We start from the raw sequence: 25,685 nt of genomic DNA, 5'->3' as shown, positions 1-25,685 counted from the left end.
ATGATAATTAGTGAGTGCAATTGTGCAATATTTGTCATATTATTAAATTAAGTATTATATGTTTTATTGTACCAGTTATACACTGAAATATAGGGATAGGGTCTAATCTTGTTAATGTCTTAACTATCACTATATTTCTGTGGAGCTCTGAAATTCATGTATTTCTTTCATCTTGGTTTAGTGCTTGACATTATAAGAAGCCCTAGTCATGTCACACCCAATTTGTGTACCTGCTCATTACATGAAAGGGGCAAATTGACGAGTACATGAAATAAGCAGGTACACAAATTGGGTGTGACATATATATAGAGAAAGGATATAGGGAATGGCAAGCATCTTGTCAACTCCGGCAGCTAAAAAACTGGCACCGCGCCCTGTTTATGACCAGAGGGCATAGACTCAGAATAGAAAGGTGTAACTTTATAACAGAAGTAAGGAGGAATTTCTTCAGCCAGAGGGTGGTGAATCTGTGGAATTCATTACACCACGTGGCCAAGGAGACCAAGTCACTGGGAATATTTAAAACAGAGGTTGATGGGTTCTTGATTAATAGGGACACCAATGTTACAAAGAGAACCTTTGATGCAGGAGAATGGAGTTGAGAGGAAATAATTCATTTTATTTTGACACCATGGATTAATCATGAATAATTTAGAACACTATGAAATTGCCACAGTGATGTCCTGCAGCTAAGGTAGTGAATCTCCAAACACCCTGTCCATCTTTTTGTGGGGTATGACTCCAGCCAACAGTCTTCAGTTTTCCCAAGGTTTATTGATGTCTCACCAAGTCATTTTATGTCCCAGTGTCAAGGACAGTCACCCCCAGCTCCCATGAGCAGGACAACCTTCAAGCTTGGGTTGCAAACCACAGGCACTTTGACTTTTATTAGAGCAAGTACTGGATGAAACCAGCTAATTGAATGGTGTCACAGCAACTCAGTTCAAAGTTCAAAATAAATTTATTATCAAGGTATGTATACTATATAAAATCTTGAGATTCATTTTCTTGCAGGCACCCACAGAAAAACCAAGAAATAGAGTGGAATCCATGAAAAAGCAAAGACTGAAAAACATCCAATGTGCAAAAGAAGACAAATCATGCAAATAATTAAAAAGTGAACAAATGATACAGAGAACATGAGTTGCAGAGTTCCCAAAGGTGAGTCTACAGTCTGTGGAGTCAGTTCAGCGCTGAGGTGAGTGAAGCCAGTCCAGAAGCCCAATAGTGACAGAGCAACAACCTTGCACCCAACGTCAGCAGACAAAGCAATCGACTGTGAACTCCAATCGGAGAACACACACCAGGCCTCAGCAAGGGGCCAGTAGTGGAAAGGGTGAGCAACTTCAAACTCCTGGGTTTCAACAACTCAGAGCATCTACCTGGCCCAATAATCATGAAGAAGACATTCCACTGTCTGTGCTTCATTATGAGTTTCAGGAGATATGACCATAAGACCACAAGACATGGAAACAGAATTAGGCCATTCTGAGTCTCTGAGTCTGCACTGCCATTCCATCATGGCTGATGTATTTTCCCTCTCATCCCCTTTATCATGCCTTCTCCCCATAATCTTTGGCACCCTTACTAATCAAGAAACTATCAAACTCAGCTTTATTTGCTAGGTCATCAAAAACTAGTTGCTGATTAGATATTTACATCAATGAGCAGATGTACCCAAAAATATACCCACTGAGTGTAAATCACTATTAGCTGGGCCATCAGCGCCTAGGATGAACCAATCAGAATAGACAGTTGGAACCAGCCAGCAATCAATGCGCACAAAACATTTCTGAAGAATAAGTGGTAATCCTGGCCCCAACTCTGAGAAATAGAGTGAAACAGAGTACAGGGGAAATAAAAAGAGAAAAGTCTAGAAACATTCAACAGTCAGGCAGCTCCTGTGGAAAGAATAACAGTTAATACTTCAGGTCAGACCTTCATCGGAGCTGAGAAAGAGAGAGAACTAATTGGTTTTGGGTAGTAAAGACAGCTGAGTGGAATAAAGGGAATATACATATCTGGCAGGGTGAGATCAAATTAATACAGTAGTTACATCAACAGCTGAAATCAAATTATGCTTCTTTGTGTAATGTGTGGCAAACAGTGAGAGTGGAACATGATTGTTACAGTGCAGGAGAGGCAGCAGCCAAACGTTGCACTAAAGGATTCCACAGACAGAGTTTGATTCCAAACGTTCTGCTTTAGTAGTGTAGAGTGAGGAATAAATATTGGCCTCTCTTCCTCAAATAGTTTCATTTATAGACACTTAAGTTAACCGGTTTTACATCAGTTGACATTTTATGCAAACATCAACCCTCTCAGGCTGCTCTAGAGTGTCAGCCTAGGTCATGTGATCTGGGGAGGACTAAATTCCACAACCTCTAATTCACAAGCCATATCAAATAAGTTTACCTTGCCAATAGTATATTTGTGTTTGAAATACTTCAGCCAGTTACATTTCTGTCAGAAGACCCAATATCCTCAGTGAGGACTGAGCCTATGTTCTGAATTCTGAGTGTTCAGAATGTGCTTTCAGAATTTCTGAGACACTTTAACTGAAGAGATTCGAGTTCGTAGGGCACTGTAATCATCTGTGTGTAACGTCTTTGTGGGAGGCAGCAATACTTGGCACGATCAAACCCTATTCATGGAGCTTGCCAAAAGCTAGTTTGTGAGCCCCGCCTTGCCTGATGGAAAATTACCAGCAATAAACCCTCCAACAAAACAGATTTATGACAAGGAAAACAACAAGAATTTGATAAGCATCAAAGACAAAGCATCAACAGTTCAGCTTTGTTGATTTAATATTTCTGCAATGTAAAACCATGCCACATTCAGAGCGCTGTTCACCATATTCTGCACATCTGGGAAAATCAATTTCAAATACTGCCAGCTGAACGTTTCATATATTGTGACATTCTAAATGAATTAATCTCTTCTTTATACATATGGAAAATAGATAGCAAAATCTGGAGAGACTTTATTTAATTTAGATACAGTGTGGAGCAGGCCTTTCCAGCCCAACAAGCCTCACTACTTAGCTAACCACCGATTTAACCCTAGCCTATTCATAGGACAATTTACAGTGACTGATAACCTATTAACTGGGATATCTTTGGACTGTGGGAGGAAACCAGAGCACCTGGAGGAAATCCATCTGTTCATGGAGAGAATGACCAAACTCCTTAGAGACAGCGCTAGGGTCTTCTTTATTAATGCTTTGAAATAATCTGAAATGTAATGTGTTTTAAAATAGTTCTGCCTAAATATACTATCAGCACATGAAGTTATTTGTCAAAGTGATGTTTGATGTCATTCTCAACCATTATGAATCTAAAGGCATCTCTGTTTTCTCTTCAAAGCTCAAAGTTCTGAGTAAATTTATTATTGAACTATGTAGCTACTTTATTAGCTACCTCCTGTACCTAACAAATTAGCCAGTGAGTGTATGTTTGTGGTCTTCTGCTGCTGTAGCCCACCCACTTCAATATTTGACATGTTGTGCATACAGAGATGCTCTTCTGCACTCTACTGTTGTAATACGTGGGTATTTGAGTTACTGTCACCTTCCTGTCAGCTTGAACCTGTCATGCCAGTCTCCTCTGACCAGGTGTTACCTCCCACAGAACTGACTCTCACGCTGTATTTTTTTTTTGTTTTTTCGCACCATCCCCTTTAAACACTAGAGACTGTTGTGTGTCAGATCAGCAGTTTCTGAACTACTCAAACCTCCCCATCTGACACCAACAATCATTCCATTGTCAAAGTCACTCAGATCACATTTCTTTGCCATTCTGATGTTTAGTCTGAACAACAATGGAACCTCTTGGCCATGTCTACACAGTTTTATGCATTGAGCTGCTGCCACGTGATTGGCTGATTAGGTATTTGCATTAATAATCAGGTGTATAGACGTACCAATAAAGTGGCCACTGCGTGCACGTATGTCACCATATATTACTCTGAGATCCGCTTTCTTGCAGGTATTTACAGGAAAATAAAGAATACAATGGAAAAATCATACTTAACAATGACTGACAAACATCCTATGTGCAAAAGGGGACAAATCGTGCAAATAAATTTCTAAAAAGTAAATAAATAATACTGAGTTGTAAAGCCCTTGAAGGTGAAGCTATAGTTTCAGTCACCAGTATTCATCAGCTCCAGCTGTTCCCTCTGCATCATTTTGTATAATTTGCTGAACAACCTCTTTATAGTCTTACGGTCCTGATGCATGGTCTCAACCCTACACATCGCCTCTCCATTTCCTTTTATCGATGCTGCCTGACCTGTTGAATTCTTCCAGCATCTGTGTGTGTTTACTGAGGAACACTGGCTTGGCATTCCGTAATATGTTGTCTGCTGTCTCTAAATCAGTCCATATTCTAACCAGTTTCACTCCTTAGGCAGTCCCTTAGAGTTGAGGATTAAGTAATTGTTTTGCGGCTTTGTGGGTTCAGGGGGGACTGCAGACTCTTCCACAGATGGACAGGAGGTACCTGGAGTTCTGCGCATGTTGTGGTTTGTGAGGTGGTGCCAAAGCAAGGATTATGTGTTACATGGTTCCAAGATTTTCAACAGGGAGAAGTTGCATCTTATTTCAAGGGTAACACATATAGAATGCTCTAGGAACTCGGGAGGTCAAGCAGCATCTATGGTGAGCAATAAACCCTTGACGATTCGGGCCGCGGTCCTTTATCAGGACCAGAAAGGAGGGGGAAGTTGCCAGAATAACAAGGTGGGCAGGAGGGGTGGGGGAGCAGAAGAAGTACAAGCTGGCAGGTGAGTGGTGAGAGTAGGTGATGGGGAAGGTAGATGAGGGAAGGGGGAGGAAGTGAGAGGCTGGGAGGGGATAGGTGGAAAAGGCAAAGGGCTGAAGAAAAAGGAATCAAATTGGAGAAGAGAGTGGACCATGGGAGAAAGAAGAGGAGGAAGGGCACCAGAGGGAGTTGATAGGCAGATGAGGAGAGAGAAGGGGTAAGAGGGGAGCCAGAATGGGAAATGAAAAAGGAGGAGGAGAAATTACCGGAGGTTGGAGAAATCAATGTTTATGCCATCAGGTTGGAGGCTACAGAATATGGAGAGCTGCTGCTCCAACCTGAGCGTGGCCGTATCATGACAACGAAGGAGGCCATGGACCAAAATGTCAGAATGGGATGGGACATAGAACTAAACTTGTTCAGGAATGTGAATTCTGTTTCTCTGTCCATCCTGCCGAGAATCCCCACTTTTCAGGCTTTATCGAGGTGTGATCTCAGGGCATTTAGCCTTAGACTGAATCTCTTTCAACTCCTGCTCCGAACAGAAATATCTTTACTCCTTCCATCAGCCTTCCTATCAATGTCCTAACTGAAACGTCTAACTTACTGCCAAACTAGAGAACATTTTCTATCCTTTGCCTGAATATCCTAAGACAGGCCCACCTCACAATTATTTGGAATTATACCCTGACTGCGCAGAGCCGCTCTGCATCTGGATTAGATTAAAAGGTAAATACTGGAGGTGAAAGAGTTCTTACCCACATTGTCCAATTCCCTCATGTTAATCTGATTGATGAGCTGAATTCCTCTCTCTAACAGGCTGCTATATTTGCACACAGATTCCTTGCTTAACTCCCTGCAGTATAAATCACTCCGCAACGTTTCAATTCCCAGGCTCATGCTCCTGACCCGAATAGAACATTAGTGCTTGTCCGTTTCGCTGGTACCACTCACAAATTTAAAGACCTGTGAAAAGTTGGATACAATCCATCTGTGCCTGTTGCTCTTTGGAATACCAGAAATACAACATTTTCAACACAATTACATTTCTAGCGTTACTCCCCTCATGGAATCCAACCCTCTGAAGTGAACAGAACACATCAACGTCAAACATCCGAAGTAATTTTATCAAAGAATATATACGTCACCTTATACTGCCCTGAGGTTTATTTCCTTGCAGACATTTACAGGAAAATAGTGAAATATTATAGAATTTATGAAACCTATACATAACAAGACTGACAAACAAGCAATGTGCAGAAGAATTGTACAAATTGTACAAATAAAACTAATAAGTAAATAATACTGAGAACATGCGTTGGAGAGTCCTTGAAAGTGAGTCCATGAGTTGGAGAATGAGCTCAGGGATGAGGTGAGAGAAATTCATCAGCATGGTGGTTGAAAGGTAATTACTGCTCCTGAACCTGGACCTGCATCAAAGTAAAGCAGAAATGCAGAAACTTTAAAAATTAGCTACAAAAGTAGACTTGTTGAGCCTGCCCCACCTGCTAAGGGGACTGTGATTGATCACTCAAGTCTATTTATTTTTGAGACACTGCACAGAATAGGCCCTTTCTCATTCGAGCTGCAGTGCCCAATAATCCCCAGTTTAACCTTAGTCTAATCAAGGGACAAATACAATGACCAATTTACCCAGCATCCGAAACGCCGGAGGCACCATCAGTGGAGGGAAATGGGCAGCCCGCATTTCACATTGAGACCCTTCTCACTCCATTACCCTCTGAGGATTCTTTATTGGCTTTAAACGTTGATTCTGTTTCTTTCTTCCTGGATGCTGCCTAACTGCCAAGTATTTTCAGTAGATCTTTTTTTTATATACTTCAGATTTCTATCACCTGCAGTTTTGTTTTTTGCTTTTTAATAAAATAAGCCCACTTGTTCCTAATCCAATGCAACAGGGTCAATGCTTTGCATTCTACAGCACTAGTATCTCTGTCACCCATTTGCTTAAAATTATATTAAAATGAGTCAAGCCATTGTGCTGAAGGCATTGTCGAATGTCCTTGAAACTCATTAGCTAACTCAGCCCTGCTGAGTTCCTCCAGCACTTTATGTGTTGCTCCAGACTCCAGCATATGCAGTCTCTTGTGTCTCCAAATTCAGGACCTTGTTCCAACTTTCTCCTCAGGAGTCCACAGAGATTCAGCATGTCATCAAAAACTTTGACAAACTTCTATAGATGTGTGGTGAAAAATGCTTTGCCTACATCACGGCCTGGTATGAGGCCACCAATGCCTTTGAGTGGAAAATCGGACACAAGTTAGTGGATTCAGCCCAGTACATCATGGGTAAAACTGTCCTAACAGTTGAGCAGATCTACATGATCCATTATCAAAGATGCTCACCACCCAGGCCATGCTCTTTTCTCACTGCTGCCAACAGGTAGAAGATACAAGTGCCTCAGGACTCACACTACCAGGGTCAAGAACAGTTACTACCCCTTGATCATCAGACTCTTGAACAAAAGGGGACAGGTACACTCATTTAAGGACTCTTATCTTATTATTTCATACTCATGGAGATAAGTCTCTGCCAAAGGAAGTATAAGGTGCTCCTTCCCTCTGCTTCCTCGGTGTAGCACCTGCTCAGTCTCCTGATCAGGGTCATGCAAAGCCATGGAAGCAGGTAGTGGATGGTAATATGAGCAACTGGTGCAGATCACAATTCCTCGTTATGCGACCACTAGACAATCTCTGAGGAGTATTGATAATGGCTGGAGTCATCTATCTGGTAAAGACACTGCCCTGAAGAAGGCAATGGCAAACCACTTCCGTAGAGAAATTAGCCAAGAACAATCACGGTATTGGAAGACCATGATCACTTAAGTCGTACAAGATGACACATGATGAACAAACGATCATGCCAAACTCCTACAATCCAGAACATGCCCTCTTCTCATTGTTACCATTATGGAGAAGATACAGGAGCCTGAACTCACACACTCAACACTTTAGGAAAAGCTTCTACCTCATGAACACTACTTCATTAAAATGAATCTCAGGGTTGTATATAGTGATGGATATGTACTTTGATAATAAAACTAATTTTGAACTTTGAACCTTTCTGCACTATTTAATTAATTTTGTATTTTATAGTAATTTTACATCTGCCAAAAGGTCTTGGCCCAAAACATCAACTGTACTCTTTTCCATAGATGCTAACTGGCCTGCTGAGTTCCTCCAGCATTTTGTGTGTGCTGCTCAGATTTCCAACACCTGCAGATTTTTTCTTGTTATTAATTTTATGTCTTGTTTTTCTGCTGCAAAACACCAAATTTTGCAACATATTTCAGTGACAATAGATCTGATTCTGATTTGGTTGTTGAAAGTTTGAAAGTAAAGTACAAAACTCTGGTAAACACGAGGAAATCTGCAGATGCTGGAAATTCAAGCAACACACACAAAATGCTGGTGGAACACAGCAGGCCAGGCGGCATCTATAAGGAGAAACACTGTCAATGTTTCGGGCCGAGACCCTTCGTCAGGACTGGTAAAGTGACAAAACTCTGGTAACAAGTGACAGGCTACTGAGCAGGAGGAGGACTAGGTTCACATATAGACATGAAACTGGACTGCCGGTTACAGGGAGAAGGCAGGAGAATGGGGTTGAGATAGATAATAAATCAGCCATGATGGAATGGTACCCAAGACCCAATGGGCCAAATAGCCTAATTCTCCTCCAATGTCAGAAAAATGATACAAATTTCAGTGATTCTATACAAAGTGTGTATGAGTGGCTGATATAGAGTGAGCAGGAAGGATCAGTCTCAGTAGAGATGACACTGTAATTACTGGTGGCCATCAGTCTGAGCCAATTGGTATATGGAGTGAATGAGAATTCCAAATAATTGGCAGGGATCTGGAACTCACTTTATGAAAACATGGTAAAAGCAGTAAAAAAAAACCACACAAAGCAAACACTAGTACTGAAGGTCATAGGTTAAGTGTGAAATGTGAAATATTTAAGGGGAATCTGAGTGAGATCTTCACTCAGAGGCTAGTGGAAGTGTGGAACGAGCTGCCAACGGAAGTGATGGTTTGGGGGTTCGAATTGAACCTTTAAGAGAAGTTTGGCTAAGTACATGGACAGGAGAGGTATGGAGGGCTATGGTCCAGGTGCAGGTTGATGGGACTAGGCACAACAACATCTGGGCTTGGACTAGATAGGCCAAAGGACTGGTTTCTGTACTGTAGAATTCTATAGTGGCTCTATATAAAACATACTAATGACTATTTGATATGTAACAGGCTTCAACTGAGAGTTGAGACATTGGTTTCATTTAGGTTGTACTTTTCTTGATCATGACACCAGTCCTCACAGAGGGATCAGAAGTGGAAAGAGTGAGCAATTTCATGTTCCTGGGGTGTCAACTTCTCTGAGGACATATCAATGCAGCTACAAAGAAGACATGATAGCAGCTGTACTTCAGTAGGATTTTCAGGAGATTAGGAATGTCACCAAAGACACTCACTAATTTCTACAGGTGTACTGTGGAGAGCATTCTAACTGGCTGCATCACCGTCTGGTATGGGGGGGGGGAGGCCACTGCACAGGGTTGAAATAAGCTGCAGAGAGTAGTAAACTTAGTGGGCTCCATCATGAGCATAAGATATCTGTGGTATCCAGGACATTTGCATGGAGCAATACCTCAAACGGGCAGCATCTGCCATTAAGGACCTCCATCACCCAGGACGTGCCTTGTTCTCATTGATACCATCAGAAAGGAGGTACAGAAGCCTCACAGTCAATAATTTAGAAACAGCTTCCTCCCCTCTGCCACCCGATTTCTAAATGAACATCGAACACATGAACACTACCTCAGTACTTTTTTGTTTCTATTTTTACATGACTTATTTAACTATTTATAGACAATAGACAATAGGTGCAGAAGTAGACCATTCGGCCCCTCGAGCCTACACCACCATTTTGAGATCATGGCTGATCAATTACCATCAATACCCAGTTCCTGCCTTGTCCCCATGTCCCTTGGTTCCCCTATCCATAACATACCTATCTAGCTCCTTCTTGAAAGCATCCAGAGAATTGGCCTCCACTACCTTTCGAGGCAGTGCATTCCAGACCCCCACAACTCTCTAGGAGAAGAAGTTTTTCCTTAACTCTGTCCTAAATGACCTACCCCTTATTCTCAAACCATGCCCTCTGGTACTGGACTCTCCCAGCATCTGGAACATATTTCCTGCCTCTATCTTGTCCAATCCCTTAATAATCTTATATGTTTCAATCAGATCCCCTCTCAATCTCCTTAATTCCAGCGTGTACAAGCCCAGTCTCTCTAACCTCTCTGCGTAAGACAGTCCAGACATCCCAGGAATTAACCTCGTGAATCTACGCTGCACTTCCTCTACAGCCAGGATGTCCTTCCTTAACCCTGGAGACCAAAACTGTACACAATACTCCAGGTGTGGTCTCACCAGGGCTCTGTACAAATGCAAGAGGATTTCCTTGCTCTTGTACTTAATTCCTTTTGTAATAAAGGCCAACATTCCATTAGCCTTCTTCACTGCCTGCTGCACTTGCTCATTCACCTTCAGTGACCGACAAACAAGGACTCCAAGATTTCTTTGTATTTCTCCCTTACCCAACCCTACACCGTTCAGATAATAATCTGCCTTCCTGTTCTTACTCCCAAAGTGGATCACCTCACACTTATTCACATTAAACGCCATCTGCCAAGTATCTGCCCACTCACCCAGCCTATCCAAGTCACCCTGAATTCTCTTAACATCCTCATCACATGTCACACTGCCACCCAGCTTAGTATCATCAGCAAATTTGCTGATGTTATTTTCTATGCCTTCATCCAAATCGTTAACGTAAATGGTAAACAGCTGTGGTCCTAATACCGAGCCCTGTGGCATCCCACTAGTCACCACCTGCCATTCCGAGAAATACCCGTTCACCGCTACCCTTTGCTTTCTATCTGCCAACCAATTTTCTATCCATGTCAATGCCTTCCCCCTGATGCCCTGAGCTTTGATTTTACCCACCAATCTTCTATGTGGGACTTTATCAAATGCATTCTGAAAATCGAGGTACATCACATCCACTGGATCTCCCCCGTCTAACTTCCTGGTTACATCCTCGAAAAACTCCAATAGATTAGTCAAGCATGATTTACCTTGGTAAATCCATGCTGGCTCAGCCCAACCCTATCACTGTTATCTAGATATGCCACTATTTCATCCTTAATAATGGACTCTAGCATCTTTCCCACCACCGATGTCAGGCTGACAGGTCGATAGTTCTCGGTTTTCTCTCTCCCTCCTTTCTTAAAAATTCGGATAACATTAGCCATTCTCCAATCCTCAGCAACTGATCCTGAATCTAAGGAACGTTGGAAAATGATTACCAATGCATCTGCAATTTCCAGGGCCACCTCCTTTAGTACCCTAGGGTGCAGACCATCTGGACCTGGGGATTTGTCAGCCTTCAGTCCCATCAGTTTTCTCATCACCGTTTCCTTCCGAATGTCAATCTGTTTCATTTCCTCTGTTACCCTATGTCCTTGGCCCATCCATACATCTGGGCGATTGCTTGTGTCTTCCTTAGTGAAAACAGATCTAAAGTACTCATTAAATTCTTCTGCCATTTCTCTGTTTCCCCTAACAATTTCACCCAATTCATTCTTCAAGGGCCCAACGTTGTTCTTAACTATCTTCTTTCTCTTCACATACCTAAAAAAGCTTTTGCTATCTTCCTTTATATTCCTGGCTAGCTTGCGTTCGTACCTCATTTTTTCTCCCCGTATTCTTTTTAGTTAAGTTCTGTTGTTCCTTAAAAACTTCCCAATCATCTGTCCTCCCACTCATCTTAGCTCTGTCATATTTCCTTTTTTTTGGACATATATTTGACATATATATACTTACAGTAATTCACATTTTTACTATTATTATGTATTGCATTTTACTGCTGTTGCAAAATAGCCAACTGCACTACATATGCTGGTGATAATAACCTGATTCTAATGGAGAATGCAATGGGTCAATTTCTGTTTATATGCTACATACTTCTATGACTTAAAGCTGCCCCTTTAAAACAACATATGACATTTGAATATTTATTTAAATCTGTTGCACTTTATACACTGTCTAGCATAATTTATGTATAAGTGATATTCTGTGAGATATCTGTACTTACTGTACGTGCCCATGATACTGATGCAAGCAAGCTGTTCTTTGTACCTGTACCTGTAACAGTAATCTTGACTTAACTTAACAAGTACGTTTTCCATGCCTTGTGGCCTTTCTCATGTATCGACACAGCTGCACCAGCTGGTTAACGTGTTGGGTCCTCTGCACCTACCACAGTCAGAGATACAGGCCGTCTGTTCTTTCTCAACACATGCAACTCGTGTTTACACATATCAAAAAGCGTTAGCCTACAGACGTTAGAAACTTGTAACGCAAAACAGAAGCAGCTGGGAATACTCCAAAGGTTGGGTGGCATCTGAGGAGAGAGAAACGGTCATGAATTCAGGTCGATGGTCTTTCACCACACTGGAAAGGAAACTTCTTCCTCCTTCCTTTACTGTTCTGATGAGGGGTGTCTACTGTGTCTTCTGTTCTATAGATGCTGCCTGTCCTGCTGAGTTGCTCCAGCATTTTGTGTGTGTTGCTCTAAATAAGTTTCAAGTTGCAGAGGTGGGGGAGATGTGGATGGAACAAAAGAATGTCTGTGATAGTAGGATGATCAAGCCATACTGACTGGCAAAAGTGGTGGTGGTGTTCATGGAGTCACAGACACAAAGAGCACTGTCGGGCACTCAGCCCACCAAAGGTCACCTATCCATACTAATCCCATCTCCTAGCTTTTAGTCCATAATCTTCAATGTGTACACAGGTGTGCAGTTAGGCACCTTTTAAATGCTGTCAACAGCTCTGTTTCTACTACGTCCTCTGGCATTGAATTCCATGTGCTCGCCACACTCTAGGTGAAAACATCTTGCTCTTATCACCTCTAAATCTCATAGATCTTTCTGTAAATCTGTCAACAGATTCATTCAGCCTCGAGAAAGGGAAATGATTCCTGTGGTCTATCCTTTCTATACCCGTCATGATGTTATGTACCTCAATCATCCACCCCATAGCGTCCTACACTCCAGGGAGAACAGGCCAAATGTCTCCAGATTCTCCAGGTTCTCCTCATAAGTTTTAAAAGAGAGAGAAAAAGGGGGGGAGGGAGGGAGGGAGGGGTGAAGTGGGGTTTGGAGAGAGAGAGAGAAGAGAGAGAAAGAGAGAGAGAGAGAGAGGTGGGGTGAGAGCGTGAGAGAAAGAGGGAGGTTTGGTGTGGAGGAGAGAGGAGAGAGAGACGTGGGGGCGAGAAGTGAACCAAATGAGCAGTTGATGTCCACTTTTCTCAGAGATCCATCCCAATCCTACAAAAGACATGTAAACATGGACGGTTAGTTTTATTAGTTTTACTTGTCACGTATACATCAGAACATACAGTGAAATGCATGGTTTGCGTCAAATCACACCAGTGAAGGTTGTGCTAGGCAGCCCACAAGTGTCAACATGGTTCTGGCAGCATCATTGCAGACCCACAACTCACTAACCCTAACCTGTATTGTACGTCATTGGGATGTGGTAGGAAACCGGAGAATCCAGAGGAGGCCCATAGGGATGCGGGGAAATGTACAAACTCCTTACAGTCAACTGTGGTCGTTGAACCCTGAATATACATCAAACTAACCGCAAGCTACCCTGCCGCATGGTGTCGTAGTTTAGTGATATTCTTCGGCAGGTTCTTCATACTCCAATATTTTTTGACTTCTTTGGTCTACAGTACTCATTTAATTGGCTTCCCCTCCCACTTAGTTGAATGTAGTGATTCAGTCACAAACCTTCCTCCTATTTCAAACTTTTCAGCATTGAATTATCTTCTTCCTTCCTGCTGCATCGATTAACATCACAAAGGCGTCTGTTCAAAACCAAGCTGTGGGCAATCAGGTGTCTCACAGGGGTGTTAGAGAACAGAAGGAGGCCTCTTACTTCACTGGGCCAATGTTGGTGCCCACCAGCCTCACCCCCAATCCTTCCCCAGAGCTAATTATTCTCTCTCAAATGCTATCCATTTCCCTTATGAAAGCACTGATTGGTTCCTCTACTGCTCCTGGAGGCAATGAGTTTCGCATCCCTTTAAAAATAAACTTTCCTCAAATCCCTTTTGTATCTTTGCCACAATTCTAAATTTGTCCCCTGACCCTTGAAATATCTGGTAAAGGGAAGACCTTCCCCACATAAATCTGTCAGGATCTTGAACACAACTACTGGATTTCCTCTCAATCTTCCTCACTCCAAGGAAAACAACATAGCTTCTCCTGTCTACCCTCATAGTTGAAACTAGTGGCAAAGATTCAGTTTCCGATGACGCACATGCATGCCATCTGAGAATTAGAACTATGCCTACATTATCCTTTGCTGTCTAATTACATTTGCTTGTTAGTTCTCACAAAACATGAATGGGACAGGCTCGGGGCATTTGGGGCAAGATGAAACAATTGTGGAAATAGATGAACATTTTCAGAAGAAAAATGCCAGAAAACTCACTTTTGGGGACTCCAGCTCATGTCCTATGTTATATTGGTTTATTTTTTTACTGTACAACTTGCATGATTTGTCCTCCTTCGCACATTGGATGTTTGTCGGTCCTTGTTGTGTGTGATTTTTCGTGGATTCTAGTGTGTCTCTTTTGTGAATGCCTGCAAGAAGATGAATCTCAAGGTTATATATGGTATATATACATTGAAATTAAATTTGAACTTTGAACTTTGAAATTAGGGTAGCTTAAAGAAAGGTTAGCTATTTGTCACATGCACATCAAAGCAAATATGTTGAACTATGTTGTTTGCATCCATGATCAGCACGCTACGAGGATGTGCTGGGGGCAGTCCATGAGTATCGCCATGCTTCTGACGCCAACATAGCATGCCCACAACTTACTAATCCGTACATCTTTGGGATGTGGGAGAAAACTGTAGAACCCAGAAGAAACCCTTGTGGTTAGGGGGAGAATGTACAAGCTTTTTATGGACAGCGACAGGAATTGAAAGTTCTAAGTTCTAAGTCAGTTTATTATCAAAATATGTATATGTCACGAAATACTACCCTAATTTTTATTTTCTTGAAGGCATTCACAGTAGGACTAAGAAATACTATAGAATTAATGAAAAACTAGACACATAGACAGATAAGCAATCAATGTACAAAAGACAAATTGTTCAAATACAAAAAAAGCTAATGATAGTAATAATAGAACAATTAAGTAACTAATAATATTGAGAATATGTGTTGTAGAATCCTTGAAAGTGAGTCCATAAGTTGTGTTCAGTGATCAACTCAGTGTTGTAGTGACTGAAATTGTCCATGCTGGTTCAGGTATCTGATGGTATGGAACCTAAGGCTCCTGTACCTCCTTCCCGATGGTAGCAGTGAGAAGAAAGCATGGCCTAGATGGTAGAGGTCCTGGATGATGGCTGCTGCTTTCTTGCGTCATCAATCTTTGCAGATGCGCTTCTCCTGTGATGAAGTAGCCTTTAACATTCTCAGGCCAAGGTGTTGCAACACCAAGCCATGAGGCAGCCAATCCACCGTGCATCTATAGAAACTAGTCAAGGTTTTAGATGACGTGACAAATCTGCACAAACGCCTAAGGAAGTGGAGGAACTGCCACACCTTCTCTGTAATGGCATTTCTGTGCGATTCTCAGGACAGATCTTCTGATGTGATTGGCTGCGTAAGTCTAGGGAGGACAATCTCTGGCCCTGCCAAATGTGTGAGATTGAGATGTGAGCCCACCCCAAAGCCTCTTGTTTGTCTGGATGTTGTGTGATTTGTTACCCTGTTATAAATAAGAACCACGAAATAAAAGACTACACCACAATGATTAAACAATTTAGCTTCATAATTCTTAATTTGACTAAAGGATTAGTAAAGAAAAAGCAAAACAAAACAAAAAGAAAAGGGCCCATTTTAATAAAGCAACCTAATGTGCACAAGTTGGGGCTCACGGTTTTCCCTTCACCAATCCTCCTTCGATCTCCCAGGGCATGGCGTTGGAGCTGTGCTTAATCTCACAGTTATAAGTATAAAGTGAGTAGAGCAGGGGGCTAAGCACACAGCCTTGTGGTGCACCTGTGCTGTTGGAGATTGTGGAGGAGATGTTGTTGCCAATCCGAACTGACAGGAGTCTGTAAATGAGGAAATCATGGATCCAGTTACACAAGGAAGTATCGAGGCTTAGGTCCTGGAGCTTATTGATTAGTATTGAGGGGTGATAGTGTTGAACATTGAGCTGTAGTCAATGAAGAGCATCCGGATGTATGTATCTTCACTGACCAGATGTTGCAGGTTAATGAGAAAGGTCTGAGGAGAATGGTCAAAGTGGTTCAAGCTGACAGGAAGGCGACAGCAACTCAAATAACCATGCTTTATCACAGTGGTATGCGGAAAAGCATCTCTGAATGCACAACATGTAAGACCTTGAAGTGGATGGGCTACAGCAGCAGAAGACTACATACACTCAATGGCCACTCTATTGAGTACAGGAGGTACTTAATAACATGGCCACTGAGTATATGTTCATTCTGTGGAAAGATCAGTTAAATTTCCAGCTATTTAGAATTCTACTGGTAAGGTGGATATTTGTCAGAAGTTTCTCAAAGTTTTCATAGCACATGACTGGAAGTATATTAATTGTCCACTACAACCAGTCCTTAATATCAGGGACAGATTTTTTATTGCTCTGACACTTAACAATCACATTGGGAGATGACCTCCAAGCCTCTCTACTTGACGATAATACACTATTTATTGCAATGCCAAACACAAAACATCATTAGCAATTGGAAAAGGTACACAATTTATATTAAAAGCAGCTGTTACATACTAAAGTCTAAAACATGAACAGCCCAAGGACAAAAACAATATACAGGAATTGTGGTTTTGGGACAAATCTCAAAAGAGTAATAATGATGTTCTATAGATTATTCTAGCCCTGCAGCAAAAATAACAGGAGTACGATGGCTAGTGTCATATTGAATCTTGCATGATGGAAACTATTCTCTCTTCCCCAAATAAAATCTTACTGCTGTTTCTTCCAGTCAAAGTCTAAATCATATCCACAAAGATATCAAGTGCGCAGTTATGATATGTCAGGGCCATGGGAAAAGATGGGCAATTGGCTTTTGGAGATTGACATAGGCGTGTGTCAAAGGACATCTTCAGTATGATTGGATATTGGGTCAGCAAATAATGAAGGTGAAGGCTGGTGAACCTCATCCCAGGTTAGCAAGTCATTGGTGGGTTCCAGGGTCCATGTGAGCAGGAGGCATGAGGGCTAGGTACACAAGTTGGCAAGACCAGAGTTCAGGGTCTAGTGTTCAGGGTAATAAGACCATAAGATATAGGAGCAGAAGTAGGCCATTCAGCCCATCAAGTCTGCTTCATCATTCAATCATGGGCTGATCCAATTCTTCCAGTCATCCCCACTTCCCTGCTTTTACCTCATACCCTTTGATGCCCTGGCTAATCAAGAACCTATCTATCTCTGCCTTAAATACACCCAGTGACTTGGCCTCCACAGCCGCTCATGGCAACAAATTCCACAGATTTACCAACCTCTGACTAAAGTAATTTCTCCACATCTCAGCTAAAAGGACGTCCTTCAATCCAGAAGTCGTGCCCTCTTGTCCTAGAATCCCCTACCATGGGAAATAACTTTGGCGTATACAATCTGTTCAGGCTTTTTAACATTCGGAATGTTTCTATGAGATTCCCCCCTCATTCTATTGAACACCAGGGAATACAGTCCAAGAGCTGTCAGACATTCCTCATACGGTAACCCTTTCATTTCTGGAATCATTCTCGTGAATCTTCTCTGATCCCTTTCCAATGTCAGTATATCCTTTCTAAAATAAGGAGCCCAAAACTGCACACAATACTCCAAGTGTGGTCTCATGAGTCCCTTATAGAGACTCAACATCACATCCCTGCTCTTATATTCTATACCTCTAGAAATGAGTGCCAACATTGCATTCGCCTTCTGTTGTCAGCAAGTCCGGAGTTTGAGTTCTACAGTTTGGGGTACTCATTCAGCATCGAGCCAGCCAGTGGTGTAGTGGCATTCGCACTGGACTTTGAAGCAAGTGGTCCCGGGTTGGAATATGGCAGGCTCCTTGCCGCTTTCCATCCGTGCTGGGTAAAAACAGACAAATGCTAAAGAAACGACAAGGTTGCTGCCAGGTGGATCAGAGGACACGGAGAGGAACAACAAAATCCGTCGTCAGCAATGACGAAACCAAAGGTGACGAAACCTGGGGTGAAACCAAAGATGCCACTCTTTAAGAAGGGCAGAAGGAAAAAGAAAGGAAATTATAGGCCAGTTAGCCTAACCTCAGTGGCTGGGAAAGTGTTAGAGTCCATTAGTAAGGACTAGGTTTCAAGGTACTTGGAGACTAATGTTAAAATAATTCAAAGTTAGCATGGTTTCTGTGAAGGGAAATCTTGCCTGACAAATCTGTTAGAGTTCTTTGAGGAAGTAACAAACAGGGTGGGCAAAGGAGAGGCAGTGGATGTCATTTACTTGGATTTTCAGAAGGCATTTGATAAGGTGCCACACATGAGGGCTGCTTAACAAAAAGCAGATGTTCTCAGGGAAATGTACGGAAGAAATGTGGCATATGTTCAGGGGATATTGCGTGGGGTTCTGAGTAGGTACATTACAACAAGATATGGAAAAGATGGTAGGGTACAAGATCTGTGGTGTACAAAGGCTGTTGTAAATCTAGTCAAGAAGAAGAGAAGAGCTTACGAAAGGTTCAAAAAACTAGGTAACGATAGAGATCTAGAAGATTATAAGGCTAGCAGGATGGAGCTTAAGAATGAAATTAAGAGAACCAGAAGGGCCATGAGAAGGCCTTGGCAGACAGCATAAACAAAAACCCCAAGGCATTCTACAAGTATGTGAAGAGCAGGAGGATAAGACGTGAGAGAATAGGACCAATCAAGTGTGACAGTGGAAAAGTGTGTACGGAACTGGAGGAAATAGCGGAGGTACTTAATGAATTCAGTATTCACTACGGAAAAGGACATTGGTGATTGTAGAGATGATTGCAGTGAACTGAAAAGCTTGAGCATGTAGATATTAAGAAAGAGGATGTGCTGGAGCTTCAGGAAAGCATCAAGTTGGATAAGTCACCAGAACCAGACAGGATGTGTTCCAGGCTACTGTGGGATGTGAGGAAGGAGTTTGCTGAGCCTCTGGCAATGATCTTTGCATCATCAATGAGGACAGGAGAGGTTCTGGAGGATAGGAGGGTTGCAGATGTTGTTCCCTTATTCAAGAAAGTGAGTAGGGATAGCGTAGGAAATTATAGACCAGTGAGTCTTACTTCGGTGGTTGGTAAGTTGATGGAGAAAATCCTCCGAGGCAAGATTTATGAATATTTGGAGAGGCATAATATGATTAGGAATAGTCAGCATGGCTTTGTCAAAGGCAGGTCGTGCCTTTCGAGCCTGATTGAATTTTTTGAGGATGTGACTAAACACATTGATGAAGGTAGAGCAGTAGATGTAGTGTATATGGATTTTAGCAAGACATTTGATAAGTTACCCCATGCAAGTCCTATTGAGAAAGTAAGGAGGCATGGGACCCAAGGGGACATTGCTTTGTGGATCCAGAACTGGCTTGCCCACAGAAGACAAAGAGTGGTTGTAGACGGGTCATATTCTGCATGGAGGTCGGTGACCGGTGGTATGCCTCAGACATCTGTTCTAGAACCCCTACTCTTTGTGATTTTTATAAATGACCTAGATGAAGAAGTGGAGGGATGGGTTAGTAAATTTGCTGATGACAAAGGTTGGGGGTGTTGTGGATAGTGTGGAGGGCTCTCAGAGGTTACAATGGGACATTAAAAGGATGCAAAACTGAGCTGAGAAGTGGCTGATGGAGTTCAACCCAGATAAGTGTGAGGTGGTTCATTTTGGTAGGTCAAATATGATAGCAGAATACAGCATTAGTGGTAAGACTCTTGGCAGTGTGGAGGGTCAGAGGGATCTTGGGGTCTGAGTTCATAGGACACTCAAAGCTGCTACGCAGGTTGACTCAGTGGTTAAGAAGGCATACAGTACATTGGCCTTCGTCAATCGTGGGATTGAGTTTAAGAGCCAAGAGGTAATGTTGCAGCTATATAGGACCCTGGTCAGACCCCACTTGGAGTACTGTGCTCAATTCTGGTTGCCTCACTGCAGGAAGGACGTGGAAACCATAGAACGAGGAGATTTACAAAGATGTTGCCTGGATTGGGAAGCATGTCTTATGAGAATAGGTTGAGTGAACTTGTCCTTTTCTCCTTGGAGTGACGGAAGATTAGAGATGACCTGATAGAGGTGCACAAGATGATGAGAGGCATTGATTGTGTGGATAGTCAGAGGTTTTTCCCCAGGGAAATGGCTAGCACAAGAAGGCATAGTTTTAAGGTGCTTGGAAGTAGGTACAGAGGAGATGTCAGGGGTAAGTTTTTACACAGAGAGTGGTGAGTGTGTGGAATGAGCTGCCAGCTGCGGTGGTGGAGGCAGAAATGATAGGGTCTTTTAAGATGTATCTGCAGTGTACTTTGTGTTTAGGGTCTTTTAAGAGCCTTCTGGATGGCTACATGGAGCTTAGAAAAGTAGAGGCTATGGGTAAACCTAGGTAGTTCTAAGGTAAGGACATGTTCGACACAGCTTTATGGGCCAAAGGGCTTGTATTGTGCTGTAGGTTTTCTATGTTTCCATGTTTAAAAGCCTACAGCATTGCAGGAAAGATATTGGCATGGATAGAGGAATGGCTGACAGGCAGGAGGCAGCAAGTGGGAATAAAAAGGGGCCTTTTCTGGTTGGCTGCCAGTGACTAGAGATGTTCCTCAGGAGTCAGAATTGGGACTGCTGCTTTTCACATTGTTTGTCAGTGATTCTGACCATGGAATTGATGGCTTTATGGCAAAGTCTACGGATGGTACGAAGATAGGTGGAATGGTAGGTAGTGCTGAGGGAGCAATGCAATTGCAGCAGGACTTAGACAAATTAGAAGAATGGGCAAAAAAGTGGCAGATAGAATACAGTGTTGGGAAATGTATGATAATGCATTTTGGTAAAAGGAACTATAGTGTGGACCATTATCTAAACGGGAAGAAGCTTTGATCATCAGAGGTGTAAAGGCACTTAGGAGTCCTTTTGCAAGACTCCCAGAAGGTTAATTTACAGGTTGAATCTGTGGTAAAGAAGGCAAATGCAATGTTGGCAATTATTTCAAGGGGAACAGAATATAAAAGCAAGGAGATAGTGCTGAGCCTTTATAAGACACTGGTCAGGCTGCACTTGGAATATTGTCATCAGTTTTGGGCCCCATATCTCAGAAAGGATGGGTTGTCGTTGGAGAGAGTCCAGAGGAGGTTCACAAGGAAGATTCCGAGAATGACAGGATTAACATATGAGAAGCATTTGGCAGCTTTGTGCCTGCACTCACTGAAATTTAGAAGAATGTGGGGATCTCATTGAAACCTACCGAATATTGAAAGGACTAGATAGGGTGAATATGGAGAGGGTGTTTCCTGTGATGGGGGTATCCAGAACTAGAGGGAACAGCCTCAAAATTGAGGGGCGACCCTTTAGAAAAGAGGTAAAGAAGCATTTTTTTAGCCTGAGAGAAGTAAGTCTGTGGAATGCTCTGCCACAGACTACAGTGGAGGCCAAGCCCATGAGTATATTTAAGACAGCAGTTGATTGTTTCCTGATCTGTCAGGTCATCAAAGGATGCGGCGAGAAGGTAGGTGTATGAGGTTGAGTGGGATCCGGGATCAGCTCTGATGGGATGGCGAAGCAGACTCGATGGGCTAAATGGCCTAATTCTGCTTCTATGTCTTATGGATGGAAGCATGTACGCTGATCAGAAGTCCAAAAAGCGAGACCTAATTGTTAAAGCCATGTATCTGTGAATCTCTGTGAACCCACTTGGGAAATTAAATGCCTGTAAGTCTGTTAGTCCTGGAGCCTAGAGGCCCGGAGATGGCCTCTCCTGGGGTCAGAGGACTGTATGTGTATGTGTGTGTGTGGGTGGTTGGTAGGGTGGATAAGTGGATAAGGCATCAGTCTAGTGATCTGAAGGTCGTTAGTTCGAGCCTTAGCTGAGGCTGCGTGTGTGTCCTTGAGCAAGGCACTTAACCACACATTGCTCTGTGACGACACCGGTGCCAAGCTGTATGGGTCCTAATGCCCTTCCCTTGGACAACATCGGTGGCATGGAGAGGGGAGACTTGCAGCATGGGCAACTTCAGGTCTTCCGTGCAACCTTGCCCAGGCCTCAGTCATCATTGAAAATCAATGGACAGCCAAAGAGAGAGAGAGGTTGGTAGGGAGGTAAATGGCTTGTACTGCTGTAGTTCTGCTGCTGTTATTGCTCGTGTGTACTGCAAGCAAGGTGGGCTCTGGAATGTGTGGTGACACTTGCGGGTTGCCCCAGCACATCCTGGTTGTTCACACAGATGACGTGTTTCACTGTATGGTTGGATAGGCACATGATAAGTAAATGAATCTGAATCTGGTAACCCAACATGTAAGGCTACTGACAACAAACACACATTTAATCGCATATGATTGAATTAGTGATCCCTATTGCCACACGCGCTGTACTTAACTGGATTCCAGTGATGCATATGGCATACATTGCTACCAAACTGTTGAGCAGTGTGGTTCAGACTGTAAATGGTAGCCTTAAATACCCATTGAGCAATAAGCTAAGTTAGAATGTTTACAAAAGTGTTATACTTTCCAAACAGTAATAATCGTTCCTTTGCAAATAACAACCAGCAAAAGACAAAAGACTATAATCCAATTTGGACCTGACTGTAGTGTCTCCAGCCAAGATTAAAATTTGATTAGTTGACAGAAAGAAACATAAGGTACAACATTTTCATTGTGAAGCTGTGATAGCTTACAGACTGCAGTTCAACAAGAAACTTATTTAGGTGACAATTTCTTCCTCTGAGCCAAGAATTTGTAAGTACAGGAACAATCCCATTTGCAAGCTGCTGCCTAATGATGCATAAAGTTCCATGCATTGGAATATGGATTAAGAAAATACAAATTTTTACCCTTCCGCATCTTGCCACATCTCCTTGGGTCTTCATGGATTTTGCACCATCACCAAGTGACCCATCTTCAGGCATGTGCCTGGAAAATGGGAATTTATTAAGCTATTTATTCAGAACCTCACGAGAATATTCAAATAGTTTGTTAAGAAATTATTAAAGAAATGAGGATTATGAAAACATTTTTCAAATGTGACTAAGTTGTCTCAGAGGACTGAGGATCTGCCAGCATCAATAACTGTTCACATTTTTTGGTCACCAGTAATGAAATTGCATTGACTTGTTCTCAGTTGTATTTCGGTTGGTACCTGTCTTGACCCACGTGAGGAGATGGCAGATTTCAAGTCCCATTCAGAAGCTTGTGCAGGTTATATAATTCCAGAATTTAATTCTAGTGGTGATGGATAGCAGTATTTTCATGGTGTTATGTCTGGGATGAGAATTTAAGTCAATGCCCCATCTCCTTCTCACATAATCTCATGGTGTCAACATTGTGCATCAGACTTAATTGCTTTTTAAATTCGTAGGGATTGATTTGAGGACAGTGATGGAGGAGCTAGAGATCAGGCCTCTTCTCCATGCTCTAAGTGATGTGATGCGGACAGGGGATGAAGGACATCCGAAGTCCAGGCCTCCACTCCGCGCTTGTAGGGTGGTGACATCGATGGGCAATGCTGGACACCCATAGATGTCAGGCTGTCACAAGTCAGGGGGTCCCAGGATCAGATGTCTGTGCAAGTAGAAGGCTCAAGCGCTGTAAGTCGGCATGTCCAGAGTTGATGGACCGTCCACATGTGTGGGCAGATGGGGAAGAGGGTGATTTCCCTTTAAGTGTTCTCTTGCATTTCTTATACTCCTCCAAGTTAATATCTTATGTTTATCATTTGTTCCTTTCTGCCTACACCTGCAGTGCATCTCCTTCACAGGGCTCAATATGTCTCATAACCTAAGGTTCACTAAACCTGTTAGCCTTGCCTTTAATTCTGACAGAAACATACCAACCCTGTAATTTCAAAATTTCACTTTGGAAGGCTTCCAGTTTACTAAGCACACCTTTGCCGGTAACCAACCTGTCACAACTTAAACTTGCCAGATCCTTTCTGATACCTTCAAGATAGGCCTTCCTCCAATTCAGAATCTCAACCCAAGGACGTATCCTTCTCCATGATTATCTTGAAATTAATGGCATCGTGATCACAACGTGGAAGCTTTAGAGAGACGGCAGAGGAGGTTTATCAGGATGCTGCCAATAAGAATAGGTTAAGCTTTTCTCTTTAGAGGATGAGACTTGATAGAGATGTACAAGATCATAAGAAACATAGGTAGAGTGGACAGCCAAAACCTCTTTCATAGGGCAGAAATGCCGAAAAAGATGGGATATAATTTTAAAGCAACTGGGGCAAAGTATTGGAGGGGGGTGTCAGAGGTAAGTTTTTTTTACACACAGAGTGGTAGGTGTGTGGAATGTACTGCCAGAGGTGGTGGTAGGATCAGATACCGTAAGGGCATTTAAGAGACTCTTAGATAAGCACACGGATGAAGGAAAAATGGAAGGCTACGTGGGAGGGAAAAGTTAGGTCGATCTTAGTTTGGCACATTGTGGGCCAAAGAGTCTGCACTGTGCTATGCTCTTCTATGTTCTTGTGGAATTCTCTACCACTGAAGGCAGTGGAGACCGAGTCATTAGATATATCCAGGGAGGTGGTAGATATTTTTTCTGATTGCCAAAGTGATGAAGAGAAGACAGAAGCAGGTAACTAAAGTGAATGATCAGATGGTCGTTTTGAAGGGTGGAGCAAATGGATGACTCCTCCTCCTATTTTCAGTGGTTTTATCTTTAAACCACTCTGTGATTTAACTTCCAACATACCTGAGATGCAGCAAATCCCAATGGTCCACTTCTTTTGAATCCAATGGCAATGCATTTTGGTCCTGTCAGCAATTCTCACATCTCATGGATGATTAAAAAAAAAGACCTTGTAATTTCTTTGGGGATCTTTCAGCTGGATGGGAAAAGCTTATTGGAAATCCTGTTTACATGCACATCCAGTAACTGACTCCGCAACCTATAGACTCACTTTCAAAGACTCTGCAACTCATATTCTGAGAATTATTTATTTACTTTTTTTATTATGTTACACAGTTTGTCTTCTTTTGCACATTGGACACTTTGTTATGTATGGTTTCTCATAAGTTCTTTTGTATTTCTTTATTGTCATGTAAATAACTGCAACAATATGAATCTCAAAATATTATGTGGTGGCATATATGTCTTGTTCTTCTTTTTCTTAAGTCCATCATTCCTGCTGGGGCATAGGCCACCAACACCAGATCACCAGAGTCCTCTGACCTGAGCCAGTCTTTCAAGTTGTCCCCAGGTGTAGCGCATCATACATCTTCCAGGTGAAGATCCTTCATCTCCCAGTGAAGAGGTCTTTGGTGTTTCTGTAGCACTGGTTTTTTTACAGGATGGGGTTGCTAGCCCCATGCTTTAGCCTCCTTCTTTCACAGCCAGGCTTGGAACCATCCATGGCAGATTTGAGATTATACATACTTTGATAATAAGTTTACTTTGTACTTTTGAACTTTAAACTTCCATTAGCTTTTAAGGTTTAAGCAGTTTGTCAAGTGAATATTTCCCTGCATTACAGGCAACTGCACACCAAATAAAGCATATCATTGGCACTAAATTTATTTTAAAATCTCTGGAGACCATGAAAGATGATTAAATAAACATTCCTTTCTTTTATTACACA

At 42.4% G+C, this 25,685-nt stretch overlaps 1 protein-coding gene and 1 long non-coding RNA gene across 8 annotated transcripts in view; one reads left to right on the top strand and one right to left on the bottom strand.

Annotated features, from left to right (window-relative positions):
* LOC132393524 (uncharacterized) overlaps window positions 1–25,685 on the top strand; it is a 59,514-nt gene that overhangs the window by 15,891 nt on the left and 17,938 nt on the right. For 3 of the 7 annotated variants that reach the window (XR_009511902.1, XM_059968900.1, XM_059968901.1), the window contains one exon: window positions 1,015–1,161. The exons of 1 other annotated variant lie outside the window; for it this stretch is intronic. The gene's annotated coding sequence lies outside the window, so the exon portion shown is untranslated. Of the gene's footprint in view, window positions 1–1,014; window positions 3,290–6,912; window positions 7,820–23,165; window positions 23,686–25,685 lie in introns of those variants that run through there. 3 more of the 7 variants (XR_009511904.1, XR_009511903.1, XM_059968904.1) reach the window with 3 other exon arrangements.
* On the bottom strand, window positions 3,440–22,953 carry LOC132393527 (uncharacterized). Its single transcript, XR_009511909.1, has 3 exons — window positions 22,933–22,953; window positions 14,354–14,505; window positions 3,440–6,193 (listed from the first exon to the last, which is right to left on the bottom strand). It is a non-coding gene; the product is annotated as an uncharacterized LOC132393527 (long non-coding RNA).

This window comes from Hypanus sabinus, chromosome 4, assembly GCF_030144855.1.
Source record: "Hypanus sabinus isolate sHypSab1 chromosome 4, sHypSab1.hap1, whole genome shotgun sequence".
Taxonomy (NCBI): Eukaryota; Metazoa; Chordata; class Chondrichthyes; order Myliobatiformes; family Dasyatidae; genus Hypanus; species Hypanus sabinus.
This window is presented reverse-complemented; position numbering and strand designations above follow the sequence as displayed.